The sequence below is a fragment of the Canis lupus genome, chromosome 32 (genome assembly GCF_011100685.1).
Source record: "Canis lupus familiaris isolate Mischka breed German Shepherd chromosome 32, alternate assembly UU_Cfam_GSD_1.0, whole genome shotgun sequence".
Classification (NCBI taxonomy): Eukaryota; Metazoa; Chordata; class Mammalia; order Carnivora; family Canidae; genus Canis; species Canis lupus.
The window spans coordinates 24,940,319-24,959,601 of record NC_049253.1 but is presented as its reverse complement, the minus strand read 5'-3'; the positions used below and the strand labels follow the sequence as shown (position 1 = coordinate 24,959,601).

The window sequence follows — 19,283 nt, the reverse complement described above, 5'->3', positions numbered from 1 at the left end:
ATACAAAGAGGTAAATTGAATTTCTTACATTGTTATTTTTTTCAAAGCAAGAGTCTACTTCCTTTTCATTTTCTGGACCTCCTCCACAATCTGCTGACCTCAGTTGAGGCCTACTTGCCACTATGGAAACTTCAGGGCCCTCTTGGTAGCTAGAATGCAAACAGACCCAGCACAATTAGTTAGTTTTCCCACATGGAGACTCTGCTAAGACTTCAGCAAGAATGCAAAGTTGCAGGTTTGGGGAATAAAAGCCACACATTAAAGAAGTCTTTCCTCATGTATACTTTTCACTCTCTAGTCTCTCTATTGTATCAAGCCATTTTATCTTTAATCAGTTGACTGAAAGTTATTTAAAATTTTCTTTGTGTGTATGTGAATATGTGTATTTGTGAATTTATTACATGTTACCCTTGCTAGGACAAAGTTCTATGAGAAGAGGGGCTTGTTTTTGTTTTCTTTATCTTTTTCTATGCTACTTACCCAATACCACCAAATCAATCCCTGTCATCTAGTGGACACTAATACATATTTAGGTAAATAATTTGTGAATTATGATAGAAAAAGCCACATAAGGCACCTCTCTCTTTCTACAAAAAGAGTAAGCTAAAAACAATACTAAAATCATAGGAAAATTTAAGATTATCACCATAAAAGTATTGAAAGATGCAGGAATGGTCATTCCTACAACAAAATATTTTTTTTTCACTAGATTGACTGATGAGGATGAAAAGGATAAGTTTAGGAGCCTGATTTTTTTTTAAAGATTTTCTTTATCCATTTGACAGAGAGAGAGAAAGAAATTGAGAAAGAGAGCAGGGGGAGTAGCAGGTAGAGGGAGAAGAGAAGTAGATTCCTCGCTGAGCAGAGAACCCCACCATGAGGCTCCATCCCAGGACCCTTGGATCATGATCTGAGCCAAAGGCAGATGTTTAACTGAGCCACACAGGCACCCCAAGGAGCCTAATGTTTGAGAAATATTTTTTTACTGGCTACAGGGTCCCAGTAGGGAATGGCATACCAGATGGCCATGTGACTTGAGCTGCCTCCCTTGAATAAGATGTATCTAATGCATCTTGCCTGCCATAATGTTGGGCTTGCCCAACAGATCTTTATCATCATGAAGGGAGCATGCCTTTCCCATTTAGGAATGTCTCTTAAGAACAGTGGAGATGGTCAATCTTCCACCAGGCCAATTTTTAGCACTTATCCCAGAAGGATAGATGGATTAACATAAGGATGCATTGTGGTTTATTCCTTATGTCTAAGATTTTGCCAAGATGACCCAAATAATTAGGGAAGTGGAATAAACAAAATTGGACATTTAGTGACAAGGAAGTTTTAGAAAGACATATGAGACTATATTTTCTGAATGAGTTTTTTACCCATGATTTTCATCCCCATTAGCAGCACTATCCTTGAGCATACTGAATGCCTGATAACACATATTCTCTGAAAAAACATTTCTCATTTTCTAGAAAACAGTAGATCAGTGGCTTGATGCCTTAGGAGTTTCATGTCTTCTAATATACTATGTATTATACAGATAGTATAAAATAGTGGAATGACATTTATTGGATAAAAATACATTCTAGAATTGCTCAGGATATTCTCTGTGCACAGCTGTTGTTTGAGTATAACCATCAGTAGTGTCTTCTGACTCATAAAAACAGTGATTTGGATGGCAAATTATGTGATACCTTATCTGGTGAATACATAGTTAGATGTGCCTAGGAGACAATGTTATATTACTATATAGAGTGGTAAGTATTACTGGAAGTGTACTGTAAAATTACATAGTTAACTATAAATGTATATGGCTCTCAACCCTCAGAATTAAGGCTTGGCTTGTGTTAGCAGAAAAAAAAATTGCTGACCAATAAGATACTACTGACCAGTAAACTGTATATACAGTGAGGAATGTAGAAGGGAATTATACATTAGGGCTATTAGACCTTGTGACTGGTAACTAAAACATCACTCTTTCATCAACCTTCCATCTTGCTGTGTCATAAATATGTCTATGTTCTAAATAATTTTTCTTTCAATATTGTACAAAACCAATATTTAATGGTGGTTTTCTTTACAAATTAGTCCATAAATTATAAAATACATAGAATAATTGTAACTTTAACTAGAGATGTCCAACTACACCTAGACTTGTAGTTGACCATAGAAATTCATTTCTTTGATTCTCTTTGAAAGGGATGTTTGCATTATGTTTTGCAGGAACCTTATATTTGGGTATATTTTTGTTGTTATTTTAGGATATAACACTGAAAGAAAAAAATGTATATGAATAAATGTTAGCATCCCAGAAAGGTGAACATTTTCTGGACTAAAATTCACTTACCATCACTTTCTATAGAGGGCAAAAAATCTATTGAGACTTGTGCCTCCCAGTATGAAATTGAAATAGGTTATATGTCTTCTGGCACTTATGGAGTAGACATCTGATCTAGTTTGACAATAGTTGCTTCAACTCAGTATTGTGACTCTTGAACAAGTTATGTAATCATATAAGAACAAATGGATATTTATTTAAAACTTTAAAATATTCCCTAGCAGCAGTGTAAGTAACACCAGAATATTCACTGCTAATAAGAACAGTAAATTCCCATTCTAACTGAAGTATTCCTGTGGCCTGATCTTAGCTGCTGCTCCTGCTCCCATCCAGCTTCCCAGGAATTCTTTGAATTATCAGATTCTCTTTCAATAATTTTCTTTTTTTCTTGAATTATCCAGAGCCAATTTTTGTTTGCAATGAAAAAATTCTGACTGATACACAGTATTTGAAAAATAATAAAATTATTTTATACATAAATTTTACTGCTATAAAAGTCCATATAACTGTAACAGTATCTTATATACAATCAGATCTAATGGCTTTAACTGTTACAAGAATTAGTGCAAATAAAACGTATAATGTATCTTACAGAAAGTCTAGAGAACATATAAAATAATGCTAATAAAACATGATACACAAGAAAGACATAATATCACCAAGCTATTCAGGATGACAAATTAGAAGTCATAGACATGATGATCTCAGCTAAATACCGTGAAGACTATTTTCTTTTTCATGAAGACAATTTAATAAGTTTTTAAAGAATGGAATTATCTCACTTGGGAGAGTGTGTAGTAAAATGAGACTTTGTCCTAGATCTTATTCCCACAGCTAACATTTATTGCCCATGTGATTTTCAGCAAATAACTTCCCTAAGATACAGTGTCTTCATTTATATAATGAACAAAACCAGTCTTGCCATTTTATTGTTTGCCTCATTTATGAATTAAATAAATCTTTGACACATGCTCACTCTGTGTAGGAATTTTTAACTTTTTTGTTTTTAAGATTTTATTTATTTATTTGACAGAGAGAGAGAGAGCACAAGCAGGGGGAGTGGCAGGTGAGAGAGGGAAAAGCAAGCTCCCCATTGAGCAAGGAGCCTAATGGAGGTCTTGATCCCAGGACCCTGGGATCATGACCTGAGCTGAAGGCAGATGCTTAACCAACTAAGCCACCCAGGCACCCAAGTTTTTAACTTTAAAAAGTTATGCTTTGGCAGTAAGATGTCCAAGTGGTCTCATCTTGTAGAGACAAACTGTGTAGCCCAAAAATGTACACCTCATGGATTAAGTCCAAGCATGTATTTTCTTGGTTCCCAGAGTAAATAACAAATATTAAAAATAATTTTACTTCTGCTGCCTCTCTGATTCTCTGTTTTTTATTTTTTCTTTATTTTTAGCCAAGTGTAGTTTTGATACTAGTTTAAATGTAGTTTTTCCATTGGGAGGCAGTAGTTTTGTGAATTGGACCCTATTTTCTGTACTCTTAGTACAGAAAGCAGAGACCTATTCATTGTCACATGAGATACTACAGAAAGTCTGTTTTGTTACTCTTTTTGTTGAGGAGATGAAATGACTAATGCATGGAAATAACTTAAAGCCTGTCACATAATAAATGCTCATGTTCAATGTATGTTTTCTTCTTATTTAGCTTCTCACAAACTAATGGAGAAAAATATTACTTTAATTTTCCAGACAAATAGAATGAGGCTTAAAAATAATTACATAATTTCATAAATATTGCAGTAATGTCAGTAGTGGAAATGCATTTTTAGAGCCTAAGCAATTTGACACTTTGGCCTAGATTCTTAATTTTGAAGTTACAACATTGCCTTACAGATGGTCACCAATAATTCTCCCACGCTATAATCCTCATAACACTTCTTTCTTCAGTAGGTGGAATCCTTGTTCCTTTTGAATCTGGTTTGGCCTTGTGACTTAATTTCAGCAATAGCATGTGGAAAAATAATAATGCACCAATTCCAGGCTAATGCCATGTGGTGTTTGACAGGTCCTACTTTTGCTATCTTGATGCTATAGGTCAACATTTAAGAAGTCAAATTATACTACTAGAAAGATACCAAATTAAATTTGTTCCAGCCATCCAAGTTAAGACATGGAACATGTGAGGAAAGCCATTTTGTAGATTGAAGCCCCAGCTAAATATAGCCCAATGAGTGACTCAAGACAATATAGATGAAACAGAAGGACATGTACCTAAGTCCAAGCAAAGAACAGAATTGTGAAAAATGATAATTGTTATGTTAACTCAATAAGTTTTGGGTAGTTGGTAATATGTAAACAAATAACAGAAATTCATACACTTAACCTTTGTTTAAATGTCTGAAAGACTTAAGACATTCTGAACATAGACATTTGCAACTAGAAAAAAAAAACAATCTATGAATTGTAATCAAATTGTTCAATAATAGCTGGACACAAGGTAGAGAGAATCTGCTTAGAGAAAATTATGAATGTGGCTTTTAGTACATGGACTGAAACACAGTAATAATCATAGGTATATCCACAAATTTTTTTAAAAAAACACATTATTGTTCATTGAATGTAGAGTGTGTGTGTGTGTGTGTGTGTGTGTGTATGTGTAATGGAAGGGGAGTTGTTCATATAGTACATCTTTATAGTTCACAAATCTTTAGCATAGTGAAACAAAGTCATCAAGACAGGTCGTACTATACATATTTGTTTCTTCTATTTAAAATTTAATTATAAGAAAATAAAAAATAAAATGATAATTATACATTTGGGTTATGTTAAAAACAATAATATTGTCATTATCCACTTTTACTATTTAAGAAAGTATAAAAAAATATGTGGCTGTGTGGGGCTTTATTCTGTGGGCTTACGGTCTTTGTAGGTCTACTAAAATGTTTATGTATGACAGCTATTCTCAAATAACCAGCTTATGGGGTTTTTTTGAAAGAGAAGTCAGTTACTTTGGTTAAAAGTTATAATATATGGTATTGAGACTGACATGAAGGACAATAACAAAGAGTGAATATAAAAAGAATAATGAAGGTAATTATTACTGACATTAACAACATAATGTGAATATGGAAATTTCATCATTATTAACACATTATTTCCCTTCATTTTTATTATAATTCATTTTTTATTTTATATTCTTAATTTTTTTTTATTCTTAATTATTTTTATTGTCTTCCCATTTATATTTGAACAGCTGAATTAAATTCAAAACAAGTACACAATATTGAGGTAGATGAAATACCTCTCTTGGATTTGATAAAAAATTTTTTTTTCTAATAAGGATTTGAGTTTTGTCCCTTAAAAAAAGACAAAAATTATGTTTCTATGCCTTTTTGGGGGGGCATTAGAACCGGTGTTCTTTTATGAATTAGCATGTAGGAAAATTAGGCCTAAAATAATTGTGTCAATTTACAGATTTTTCCATTTCAAGTTTTCCATTTTCAAATTTTAAAAAATAAAATTTATCCTTAATTCACTGCACATACTAGAGATATCAAATGTCTGATGGATATATTTTCTGCATAATAAGGTCATCAACTCTGCAGGACTCTGGTGTACCAATAGTGCATGCTTTTATGCCTGTCAGTTTCTAATAAAATCTGCCTTTTCCCCTGAGCTGTGATAAACATATGTAATATCACAGTTGAAAATGTACTGATTTCACTTTCATTGTGGATTATTTTTCTTTATAAATAATATGTCAATTTCTTTACAATACTTAATTCTCATTATATTTGTATGATATACATCTATTTAATCAGATATCAATCATAAGCACTATCTTTAATCATAGAAACAGACCAGACATTTTTCTATGTGGAATACAATGGCATTTCTACAGGGAGGCATCAGTCTTCTGAATTGCTTATTTGATTGCTTTAGCCCTTAACCAGAAAACGTATGGCTAAATAAGCCATTGTTGTAGTACTAAATCTGAAAGGTTTTCTGTTTTTTTTTTTAAGTTTCCTTCCATTCTAATTTTGAAAAATCATTATTTCCTCTGAAGAGGAAAGAAAAAGCTATTACTATTAGAAAAGCATGATTACACATTTTGAATTTTGAAAGTATTGACCACGAGTCTCAACATGCATGTCGATGCCTACACTATTAGAATAGTTGTATTTTGTTTTGCTTCTCTAAAATATCTTCACATTTACCACTTTATTTGTAGGTTATACAACCCAAAAAGCCATTCTACAAGGTTAAAATTCTCATATTTTATCCACAATGAAAACTAACAAGTTATTGACTAATGTTCTACCAAAACAGCAAATGGATATTCATACATCTAAATTACTAGTGTTGGTATGTTTATGTTACATTTGTGTGCAAATGTATGGTCTTCTATATATTTACCTTACCCTACATCTAACTATCTATATCCATATTTTTAATGTATACACAAACACTTCTAGTATTTTTTCTATATATCTAATAAAATTACTAAATATAAGCAATAAAATATTCAATTATATTGCAGAGCTCTGTAGATATTAGTTATTTAGCAAGCATTCTTTTATATATGTAAATATGTATATATTAATATATATTTAATACATATATACTTAATTTTATATATGTAAATATGTATATATTAATATATTGCATATATATGTATACTTAATATTCTTACTAGGCATGCTAGACATAAACAAGTTGCTTGAAATCATAGCTATGACCAAAAAACAACTTTTCTTGTTTTTGGTAGCACATTCCCCAGTGACTATATTATTAGTTCCATTGGGACCAATTTAAAACTATACAGCCCTGTTCTCATAGATTGAATAAGGCAATGTATCATTGTTTAAGTGTGCTACTCAAACATTTGGAACCCAGAGGGAAAACATAGGAAGACTGAGTAAACAAAAAACAAGCACCTCCCCAATCAATACTCTTTTTACAAAGTTTTAGAAACAATTTCTTACTTCTAATTTATTTATAATGTCTAAGGTATTAAAAAATAGGAGTCAGAAATTTAATTTATATTCTTCATATTTTTCCCTTGGGAAAATACTCAATATTTGTACCACGTGAGATATACCACTACGGTAAACCCAAAGAAAAGGAAAGAGAGATTATATTCTCAAGCAGTTCCTAGCATATGTAAGTTATTCTGTTTATATACGTAAAACACTTAAAGGCTCTCAATAATGCTATTAGTGTAGCTATTATTCTTATTTTGCAGAAGAGATTACAATGTTATTTGAATCACTTTCTATTGGACTCCAAAAAATCACAATTCCACATGAACATAAATGGCTCATTCCTATTTACCCATATCTTTGCACAATCATTGCTTAATGCAATTTATAGGCATACACTCCTTTAGCAATTATTTAATGGCTACTTAATATATGCTAAAACACATTTTACCTAAAACTTTATGCAGCTGCCTCATTTGCATCATATTTACAGAAATATTACTGCAATGTCACCCTTTTTCCCATTAATTTTGTTCATAGAACTACTTCTGGAGTTATTATACTTACATATTTGTTTCATTTTATGTGCTTATTGTGTCTTCCACACTAGATTTTAAGCAACCTGATAACAGAGGCTGTGTATAACCCACCTTGTATATCTAGAGTTTAGAACAAAGTAAGCATTAATGAAATACTTGGTGACTGGCAAGATGAATAAAAGTGTGTGTAAATGAGTCCTAGGAACTGTGATAAATGAAGTTAGATTGCCTTTAACTCTGTAATGGTGCTTTGCTACCAGCTGGTAGACAGCAATTCTCAGGAGCTCAAATTGCATAAACCCAGAAAGTTTTAAATTAAAGGTCACCATCTGGAATGAGATCCACACATACTTAGCTCAAAAATGTGAGTTTAAGGGGAATTACTACATTTCAAAGCTTTTCACTAATTCTCAAAATTGTTTATCTTGTTTACCAAAAATTAAAAGTTGTCATTGGATACTTATAAAAGGTCAATAGCTTCATCTTATCTTAAGATTGTGTCAAACCCAAAACCTTACTTTGACTATAAATAACAAAATTATGTATAAATGAAAAATATAACCACTTACTTTTTCAAAATTAGAATAAAGGAAAGCAAGCTTATCTAGTTTATTGTTATATATTTCTAATGAGCACACAAGTAAGCAAAATTAAATCGTTTAATAAAATTAAAACATGCAAGGCCTATGTTACCTAGTGATGTATCATATGAAACAAAATTAATTTTTCATCTAATTATATATATTTATATTACATTTATATCGTACTATATTATTATTAAAGTACCATAACATCTACTAACTCAGTTCATGCTCACCTGAGCACTTCAAACTTAACATGGCAGATATTATCTTCCTGTCCCATTTTGTTGTAATAAAAAATCAGTTTCAGACATATTATTTTGCTAATTCATTTTTTGACAAATGCTAATTGCATGCTTATCTGTTGCCAGGCTATCAGAAAAAAGACATGTTGCTTTCTACCTTTCGTGATAGAAACACAGTAACTAATGACACAAAATTGTTTTAAATAGCACATATATATAATATATATTATACAATATTAATATATAAATATATAATTTATATTCAGAATTTATATAATATTTATATATAACATTTAATATTATATAAAATACATAACATATATAATATATGTTGGGAGAAACTGATCTTGCTTGAGAGTTTGTGGGTAGTCTTTCTTAAGGAAATGATATCTCAACTTAAACCTGAAGAAATTCACTAGGAAAGAGAGTGCAATGATTATGTGTTATAGAATAACACATATAGAATATAGAAGAATCAGCAAGTACAAATAACCTAACATAGAAGAAAGCTAGTAATAGAATTTAAATCTAAATCTTCTCATTATAATCCAATAGTATTATAACAAAGGGATTAGTTGCAATTCATTTATTCTGAGCAAATAAATAATCAATAACGTATATAGTTTTCTATTTTAATTAAAATGTGCATTCTGGCTACTGTAACAAAGACCAAATAACACTGGCAGAAAGCAGAGTGTTGTTATAGTTGTGCCATAGGGCACTTGGCAGTAGGAACCAGGACTATTATTGAAGTGTTTCTATGTCAGGTATCCAGGACCCATTTTATGTTTTTACCCTGATATCTGTAAAATTCTGCCTCAAACAAATGGTCTAAGATGGCACATGGCTGTAGCTGTACTCTAAATTGTTCAAAGGCTCGTCCTTTCCCCATAAGGGTCACAGTGCAAAGGTTGAACACATTACTTCTAGTCACCTCCTTTTAGTCAGAAGATGGTCAGATGGTAAGAACATGCACTGTGATTAACTTCAAAGGAATCTGGGAAATATAGTCTCTCCTTTGGGGGTACTTGTTTCCCACTGCAAAGAACGGGTTTATGTTGTTAAAGACTCATTTATTCTATCCGTAGTATTGAGTATCTTCTAGGTATCTACACTTTTCTAAGTATAGATACATCAGAGAGATAACATTAGTGAATAAAATTTAAAAATCTACCTTTGTGTTTAGATTATAATAAGGAAGACAGACAATATGTAATAAACACACAAATAAGTATACTATAGATATATTTTAGAAGCTCATAAATACTATGAAAAAATAGAGAAATAAAAGGAATTGGTAGTAGTGTGCTGGCAAATGTTTAAAAACCAGCTCTGGAAAAAAATCCTACTTTGTAGTGTTCTCCAATTTCCATAGAGTAAATATTCCCACAAATTTTAAGTTACCAATGTGATATCAACCAACCTGGAAAATTTCTAAAATATTAATCATCAACTATCATAAACTATATAAGTTGGCTCCAGCATATTACTGGAATGTTGGGAAGATGGAATTTGGAATTTTATTATAGTGATCAGGAAAAGATATATAACTTAATGATATGTAAGCTATCTGGATATCTGCGAAGGAGACAGCATTGGTAAAAATTAAGCATCTGACATTTCTGAGGAATACTTTAGGAGTACAATTTGAAAGTTGCATTTCACTTCCCATTTCACCGACCTGAACTCAATCATGACTTCAGAGCAATCAAATGTGTCTGGAAAGTTTTTCATAGATAATTTCAGTTAAAATTCTGAAGTTATATTATTTTAAAAACACAGAATAGACCTTGAATCTAGAGTCAAGGTCTGAGAGTCAATGATCAGTTTTAAAATTATATTTTTTCTGAAGTCTAAGTAAATGAATATACATCTTAATACAGTGTTTGCACTTAAAGCAATGTTATAACTTCTGATATAAGAGCCTAGGCCAAAGTGTCGAATTGCTTAGGCTCTAAAATGCATTTCCACCACCAACATAACTGCAACATTTATGAATTTATGTAATTATTTTTAAGCATTTTCTTTATCTGGAAAATGAAAATGAAGGTAATGTTTTTTTTTCTCCATTAGTTTATGAGAAGCTAAATAATAAGAAAATACACACTGAGCCTGAGCATTTATTATGTGACAAGCTTTAAGTTATTTCTATGCATTAGTCATTTCATCTTCTCAACATTTGTATGCATTAGACACCATTGTTATTGTTTTACAAACAAATCCAGTCATAAATCCTAGCTTCATCTGAGGTTTCAGAAGATAATGGCAAGGTTAAGTGGCTGGACTTCCATATGCTCTGCCTTCAGAATTCCCACTCTTATGCAATGTACTGTGTAAAGGATTTAAAGCAATCTCTAAATATAATATATGCTCCATTGTTGTTGCTATATGTGGTAGGCAGAATCATCCCCTCTCCCCATCAAAATGTCCACATTTTATTCTCAGACTCTGTGAGTATGTTAGGTTACATAATAAGAAGGGATGAAGGTTGCCGATAGAGTTAAGGATGCTTATCAGCTGATGTTAATATAAAAGGGGCTGTCTCTGATGGTGGATGGGGCAACGTAATCCTTTAAATGTGCAAGAGGAAAGCAGAAGAGAAAGGCAGAAGAGTCAGAGTCATAAGATGCAATGTGAGACATGACTGGTTATTGTTAACTTTGAAGATGAAAGGGGGACATTTCAGCCTCCAGGAGCTGAAAGGGCAGGAAAAGAGATTCTCCTCCAGAAAGGAAGATGGCCCCACTGGCAAATATATTTAATTAGTTACAGTACCCACAGGAAACTAACAGCATCGACATTCATGTATTAAGTTAGCTTATACATTTTACGATGCTATTCTGTTTTTGTCAGAATGAATCACATATTTCATTTTATTAACTGATCAATTGTATTTTACATAGAATATTACTTGAATGATTACTATGTGGAATTAATACAGAAAATATTATAGCTGGTATTTTGGGCGATGGTAATTTTGCCAATCTTTATGTTTCTATGGTTTGGTTATCGGTGGACACAATTTTCTATATAGTCTCAAGTTTTCTAAAACTTGTAGAATTTTTTTCCATATATTGTTGCATTCTATTCCCATATATACTTTTAATTATGTTTATATTCATTTTTCCTCTACGAAGAATTGCCATTTTCCTTCCTATTTCACCATTCACTTCAAAAACACAACTTTTAGGTTTACCGATCAAATATATTTTTCTTAGTTTCATTGTAAACTAATTTAAGCTTTCCTCTTTATTAATTTCTTCTTTCTACTGTCCTAGTTTACTTTGCTATTGCACTAGTTTGTCCAATTACAAAGTTTGTCCAATTACATATTTTGATTAAATATATATCCAATATATTCATTTTCACATAAACTTATTTAAGGCTATATACTTTCTATAGTAGCTGTACCAATTTACATTCCTTTTAATAGTACACAAGATTCCCTTTCCTCCACATGCTCACCAGGACTTGTTATCTCATGTCTTTTTGAGAATAGTTGCTCTAACAGATAGAAAGTGATATCTAATTGTACTTTTAAATTGCATTTCCCTGATGATTAGTGATGATTAATAATCTTGAGCATCTTTTTGTGTACCTATTGGCTATCTGTATGTCTTCATTGGAAAATGTCTATTCAACTTCTCTGTCTTTTTAAAAATCACATTATTAGTCTTTTTGCAATTGAGTTGTATGAGTTCCTAATATATTTTGATGATTAATTATCTGATATGTGGATTAAAATATTTTCTCTAATTCTGTAAATTGCCTTTTAATTTTGTTGTTTGTTATTTTTTTTAATTTGATGTAGTCCAATTTGTTTATGCTTGTTTTCAGTGTCATGTGCAAAAAATTGCAGAGAAGGAGAGAAGCAGAGACACAGGCAGAGGGAGAAGCAGGCTCCATGCAGGAAGTCCAATGCGGGACTCGATCCTGGGACTCCAGGATCATGCCCTATTAGGGAAAGCAATAATAAAATACTACTAGACAGCTGAAAATTACAAATTCTGAAGAGGATATGGAGCAATAGGAGCTCTCATCATTGCTGGTAGTATTTCAAATGGACTTTGAGAGCTTGTTTGGAGGTTCTAGCAGGGAAGGACAGCTACTCACATACCCTTGACTTAAAGAATGGTCCTCCTCTAATGGGGGAGGTTGTCTTTTTCAACTGAGCATGCAGCTTTGGAAAGGAAACAGATGGAGCAGTGAGGGTGGAAGGGGACACCCACTTACCCAGCCAGTTCAGTTGGATAACCCTGGTGATCAGTGGGGTGACAGATATTCCAGCCAGATCTCTGTCACATCCTGCTGGTAGTGTTACAAAAGGTATATACATTTTAAAAAGCTACAAACAAATTTTTTTGAAACTTTGTTCATCATTGACATAAATGGCGTGTAACCAGGTTATCCTTTAACAGGTGAATGGATAAACACGTGGCAATACATTCATACAATAGAATATTTTATTCAACAATAAAAAGAAATGAACTATTGAGCCACAAAAAATATGTGAGTGAATTATAAATGTACATTGTTAAATGAAAGAAGTGAATGTAAAAGGTCCACACGTAATTTCAATTAATGACAATCTGGTAAAGATAAAGTTATAAAAGTTATATAAATATCAATGTTTTGTTTGTTTTCTAAAAAAATAGTTATGTGAAGTGATGGGTGTGTTCAGTAACATTATGGTAATATTTTGCAATATATATATTTATCAAATCAATATATTGTACCTTAAGCTTACACAATAGTATATGTATTTCACAATAGTTAATTTTAATTGAATCACAGACCTAAATGAAAAATGTAAAACTACAAGACTTCTAGAATAACATATAGAAGAAAATCTATGTAAATTTGGGTTTGGTGATTAGTTTTCAGACACAGCACTGAAAGAACAATTTATGGAAGAAAAATTTGATAAGGTGACTTTATTAAAGTTAAAAATTTCCACTGTTCAAAAGACACTGTTAAAAAATTAGAAGCAACAGACTGGAAGAAAATATAGAACCAATATCTTATAAAAGACATTTATCCAGAAAATACAAATAACACTCAAAACAACAATGGGAATCAAATTTGAAGATAGCAAACTCTGAATACACAGCTCACCAAAGAAAATATACAAATGACAAGTAAACATATGAAAAGGTGTTCAATATCATACCCTGAGCCAAAGGCAGATGCTCACCCACTGAGCCATCCAGGCATCATCCCTTCTTATTTATTTTCTATCTAGGTAATCTAGGCAATGTTGAAAATGGGATATTGAAGTCCCCTTTTATTATTATATATTATTTCTCCCTTCAGTTCTGTTAATATTTACTTTAAATATGTAGGTGCTCCAATATCAGATGTGTATATATTTACCATTATTATACCCTCTTGATGAATTGACTCCTTCATCACTCTAAAATTCTACTTAACTTCCTCCTCTCATGCTTTTTCCTATTGATGTCATTCGTTGTAACTTTCAAACTGTACTGTCAGTTAACAAGTTATTGTAGCTATAGTTGTTTTTAATATTAACTTTTATATTAAAGACGAAAGTAATGTATACATCATAATTACAGTATTAGAGTACTCTGAATTTGACTATATAATCACTTTTGCCATTGAATTTTATACTTTTATATACTTTTGTATTGGTTACTTAGTGTTTTTGCATTTCATATTAAAGAAGTTCATTTAGCATTTTTGCAAGACCAGTCTGCTGGTGATAAGCTCCCTTAATTTTTACTTTTCTGAAAATGTCTTTTATATCTCCATTATTTTTTCCTTTTAAAGTTTTTACTTAAATTCCAATTAGTTAAGATAGAGTGTAATATCAGTTCCAGGTGTACAGTATAGTGATTCAACACTTCCACACAACTGCTCATCACAGCAACTGTACTCCTTAATCTCTATCACCTGTTTTACCCATCTCTCCCCTCCCACCTATCTTCTGGTAACCATCAGTTTGTTATCTATAGCTAAGAGTCTCTTTCTTGGTTTGCCTTTCTTTCTCTCTTTTTCCCCTTTGTTGATTTGTTTTGTTTCTTAAATTCCACATATGAATGAAATCACACAGTATTTGTCTTTCTCTGACTTATTCTGCCTAGCATAAAAACTCTCTAGTTCCATCCATGTCATTGCAAATGCACTATTTCTTTCTTTTTAATGCCTGAGTAATATTCCATCATACACGTATACCACATCTTCCCTATCCATGCATTAAAGCTCTCACTTGGTCGGTAGTGGCATCCACAGTTGGTATGCTTGTTAATCATGAGCACTGGTAGACGTGGATCCTATCTAAATCCTGGATGGATAGGACTATCTCCAGTATCTTCAGTAGGGAAGTATTGGGAAAAGGTCCACTTCAAAGTCCATAGTTGAGTTCTTAGTCCACCTGACTAGTACCATATGCATGGACAGGTTTAGCTTCCACCAAGTCCCTGAGAGGTCTCCTATCTGGTCAATGTGTCCCTAGATCGGCAAGACTGATCCTGGATTGTGGCTGAAAGAGGGTAGAATTGAATAGTGGGGCTGTTTCAGTATCCATAGCCAAGAATGAGGTCTGCAGACCTGGCTCTGAAAACATAAATGGGAGTGTCTCCTGCCAGGTCTCTGGCTGGAGGAGCTAAAGCCAAATATAGAGCCCTTTCAGGATCTGTGTGTGTGAGGCGGGGGAGACAAAATTGTGTCTGTCAGGTACCTGTTCACTTGACTCTTCACTGTGTGGGTAGCATGGGCTGGAGTCCAGTTATAGAGTCTTTTCATAATCTATAGACTAACCATGTTTGGGAGGCTTACCTCCGGGGACTCCTCAGCAAAGTGGGCTGGAGTCAGTTGACAGGCCACTTCAGGGTCCATAGCCAGGAGGAAGTCTACATGCCTATTACCCATTCAATTCTCCCAAGTCTCTTGGTGTATGGAGCTGGTGAGGGACCCAAAGCCAAACAGAAATGTAGTCAATTTCTTAGGAATATGGAGCTGTTTCTAGGTATCTAGCTAGGACCAGGGTACGTGAGTCAGTTACCAGGGTGTGAACCTGCCTTATCAAAATGACTCTCCTTGGTCTTGGACTGCACTGGTGTTTTAGAAACTCTTACTTTAATTGCAAAGCTCTCACAAAGCCACTTTGTCCATGAATGAATATCAAATTACTGTTGTGCAGGAGATACATGGTACAGATGTCTTATCTGGCCATCTTGTTGACATCACTCGCCATTTGGCATATTTTACATTTTATTTTTTATTTATTTTTATTTTTTATTTATTTTTTAATTTTTTAAATTATTTATTTATTTATGATAGTCACACAGAGAGAGAGAGAGAGGCAGAGACACAGACAGAGGGAGAAGCAGGCTCCATGCACCGGGAGCCCGACGTGGGATTCGATCCCGGGCCTCCAGGATCGCGCCCTGGGCGCTAAACCGCTGCGCCACCCAGGGATCCCTACATTTTACTTTGTTTACCCAAAATAACCACTTTAAATTGGAAATGTATCCCATTTCAATTTAATAACTGATGTCTTTTAATAATGCCATCATGTTGTTTTTATGTTCCCTCTTTATTATCTTTTCTTGTGTCTTTCTTTTCTCATACTTACTGATTTCTTGTTTTTTAAAATTCTATTTTAGCATTTTGGAAGCTATTTCTATTTCTTTTATATAGGAGAGAACCTTAAATGTGCAGTAACTGTATTAAAACTGCTTTTTTATTACAATAAAATCCAGTATCAACAGTGTGTTCATCCTAAATGAGGGAAGACTTACAGGAAGTCAGAATATTTTGTTCCTTTTATCTATAATTTAAATTCCTAGTTTTCATCAATTTTATTTGCTATGATATTTTCTTCCTAGAAATAAGTCCTTAATTATATTAAGCTTCACATCTACCTCTTCAATATTTCAGGATTGATTATATGCTTTACTGATGTCCTTTCTCATATTGGTTGTCTGTGTGATTATAACTATATCTACAAATGATTATTTCAAAATATAGAATATGTTCTTGAGTGCTAAATTATTCTCAGTTGTCGAATGTCTCAAATAGTCTTTATTTTACCTTTGCACTTTAATGATCATTTGGTTAGACATAGAAGTACAGGCTGCAAAAAGAACATTTTTCAGAACTTTTAGGGCATTCCTAATCCAATATTTGAAGAGAAACTAATACTTTTTTTCTTTGTTGGTAGACATTTTGTTTTCCTTTGAAACTTTTCTTTTTTTCATTTGCTCCAGGAATTCTAACATTTTAACAGATTTTCTGGATATAGTTTTTAAACATTTCTTTCTCTTGGACAATGCTTTCAGTCTAAGAATTTGAATAGAATTTTTTTTCTTTTATTGCTTTTATTATTTCCTCTATTCTGTCTTGTTATTAGTTTTTAGAAATCCTATAACAGGAATGTTGTCACCATATTCTATCATCAATGTACCTAACTTTTTCCTCATTAACTCATTAACTTTTTTTGTATGTTTCACACAGCAAGTGGAGATCTTTGATCTTCTAGCTCAGTAATTTATTGTTTACAATGCTAAAATTTTATTTAGTGAATTATTATTGTAGCTGACTTATTTATAATTGCTAAGAACTATAAGTGTTTCATTTTCATAACTAAATTGCAATCTGCTCTTTCTTTATAAATCTAATATATTCATTAGTGGTTCCTGTGATAACTCTATTCTATTTCCTGAATTCCTTGGAGTTTAATATTACCCTGTTTTATGAGATTGGTGATTCTTTTATTTTTTTTTTCTTGATGTTTCCTCATTTTTGGTTCTGTCCATGTTCTCAGATGAGGAAATAAAGTGCTCAATAACAGATCTAAACTCCTGTCCAAGTTAAATTTTTCTTCAGAAGAACAATAATAGTCAAAGTATTTAATATTCACTATAGCAATATTAATAAGCATATGAACCAATAGGTACCAAAATTTACTAATAAGCCTTTTAAATTAGAAATAAACTATATGTAATAAAATATATACTTTATATAATTACTTTTAAATAACAAATTACGCTTTTTTTTCAAGTGACAACAAATATAGAACAAATTGTTAATAAAATTGATATTTTATTAGTTGGTGTTACAAGTTTGTCTTTTTTGTATGTGTGTCTGAGACAGAGCTACTAGTAGCTAATAATGCCTTTGTCTGTACAATTATTTGTCATAAAGGACCATATGGAACTCTTCCAATAATTTCCTCATTAAATGGAAAGTTATTAGATTACTTGTGGTCTCAAAAGGTAGAGAATTTTTAACATCAATGATAATGTTCATAGTGCTGAATCCTCTTTCCTTTCTGCTTAATTTCACAGCAATTACATTCAAAATGTTCAACCCAGTCTGTGATTATTTTTTCAGTGTTCAATATCTCTATTATTGAAAAAGTCATGAAGGTAGTTTATTACAGTGCCATATTTAATTTGGTAAAAACTAATCCTGCAGAGGCAGTGTAGCATGGCATTTAAGAGATCAGACTTTTTATCAGTTGTTTATATTGAATCCTAACTCTGCCATTTATCATTTAAGTTATATCTTTTTGCCTCAATTACCTCATCTGTAAATGATTAGATAAAATTTTATTATTCTTATGATTTAATGTAAATGTATAACAGTGTCCTTCATAGAGTAAGTGCTCTAGAAAAATTAGTTATTTCTTTGTTGGTAAAATTAAAATTTAGTAATGTCTATTAATGATAGGAATTGTGTGATGGTTTTACCAAACACATTGAAGAGGGACAAAATTCTATGGGAAAAAATGAAAAGGAGAAATCATATTCTGAGATTCCTCTGAAACTGAGATGCACACATGAGAACAGTTCTAGCTTCTGCAAGAGATATGCCACGCTGCTGGAATATTCATAGAAGACCAGAGCCTGCAGTTGCCCTTGGTACTACCTTCTTACTTATTCTCCCTATGTCTCCTAGGATTTCTCAGTTTCTTCAAGGAGTTTCATGGGATTAACTTCAGGGGAGCATTAGTTCTCAGTGGCAGTTATACTATATGAGGGTTAAGGGGGCACCTACCATTTGTTTCCTACATGTCAGAACTTCCTTCAAGATTTAAACTATCCTGATAAGGCCTAAGTGTTATTGGCCTAGATATAGGATCTGTCATGCACATGAACTGGCTAGAAAGCCAGGGGCCAGAGTGTCACCAGGCCAAACTCTTGGTGCTTTCCTGGGACTTAGGGCCATGTTGGCACCTAAGTGGTGTATGGGGAAACTTCTGAGATCCCCATAGAAAGGCAATTACAGTGCCCTGGAGTATGCCTTTGGGGAATATTGGTATGGGCAATTAATCATAACATAAATTGGCCATAATTGGGCATATTCTGGTGCTCTGCAATGAGCCAAAAATTAATACTTTAATTGCTTGATCCTGGGATTACTAAGGGTGATGTCAGGAAAGAGATTTTGATGACTGGAACAATAGAACAATCTGGGTCTCATGATGGCATTAATTTTACCAGGAACTGAAATATTTCAAATTTTAACAATAATGCTATGTGTCAGTTAAATATCAGCTTCGATTAACAATTAGTATAAATTTATTCACTGAAATTTTAATTTTGGGTGATTTATGCAGATGGAATAGAATGAGAAGAACAAAAGATGACATGGGGTAAACAGGGTATGTTAAATTAA

The 19,283-nt window shown here is 32.5% G+C and overlaps 1 long non-coding RNA gene across 1 annotated transcript in view; it reads right to left on the bottom strand.

Annotated features, from left to right (window-relative positions):
* Positions 1-19,283, bottom strand: part of LOC119867153 — a 168,528-nt gene that overhangs the window by 100,972 nt on the left and 48,273 nt on the right. Inside the window, exon 2 of the long non-coding RNA XR_005382547.1 lies at positions 29-149. This is a non-coding gene — a long non-coding RNA (uncharacterized LOC119867153). The remainder of the gene's footprint in view (positions 1-28; positions 150-19,283) is intronic.